Here is a 1,029-nt window from a genome sequence, read left to right on the forward strand (position 1 = left end):
AAGGAGTCTGAGTGCCTTAGGAACATAAAGCCTGATTTTAAAACAGGCATCTTTGTAGCAAAGCTGGTTCAGTGATGAGTGTTTATTGCCCTAACGATAACTGGAGCTCTGCTGCTTTGCTTTGTTCCTGTTTCTCTCCATCCCCAGCACCTCCAGCCCTGAGGATCATCTGCAGTTGGAGGAAAATTCTCCTCTCCAAATATCCCTTGTGAGGTGTGCAGGGTGACCCMTCCTTTGTGCTGGTGTTGGGGCAGCTGTGAGCGTTCACTGCCAAATCCCTTCTCCCAAAGCTTTCTGCCAGAGCGAGCTCACAAAGGCCACTCCTGATGGAGATGAGGAGGGARATGTGCTGATGGATGAGCCATAAASRGATGTTTCTAAYAATTAKATTAAATTCTGACAAACCTGTTCCAACAATGTTTATTCCTTCAGATCAGTGAGGACTGAAAGGGTGACAATCCTGATGAGAGTCCTGAGAGCAGAAAAAGCATTATGTCCTCCATGAGCAAAGTGGGGACTTGTACCCAGGCTTTAGTCTCTGGAGCCATAATTAGGATTTAATAAGAGAAAATAGAGTTAAATGTGMCTTCACAGACAGTGAGGGTAATATTCTGTCCCAGCCAGCAAAGTTAAGACAAGAACGTGGCTTTGTGAGAGGMCCAGACTAAGGAGTCAGACTCACCAATATTTATTTATCCTGCAGCACCCATGGATTAGAAAGATACCCCAATTATCTCCTGGATTCTGCCTTCCTTTGAGAATCTCACTAGCTGGGAAATGTCAATTTGATGGTTTTCTATCACATCAAACCCCGCAGTGCCCCTGCCCTGCTCTGAGGTGCAGTCAGAGCTGTTCAGATGCACACCTGGACTAAGGAAATCCCGGGGCTGCTGTGAGCCCGAGCCCAAGCTGAGCTCTGAGCCCGGATTATCTGCACAGCTCTGGCTCTGAGCCCTTCTCTCATCACAGGGGATGGTGATGCCTCTCACCCATCCCATCCCCATCCCTGTCCCATCCCTGTCCCATCCC

This window comes from Malurus melanocephalus, unplaced genomic scaffold, assembly GCF_030028575.1.
Source record: "Malurus melanocephalus ecotype Western Australia unplaced genomic scaffold, MMel_1.1 scaffold_893, whole genome shotgun sequence".
Lineage (NCBI taxonomy): Eukaryota > Metazoa > Chordata > Aves > Passeriformes > Maluridae > Malurus > Malurus melanocephalus.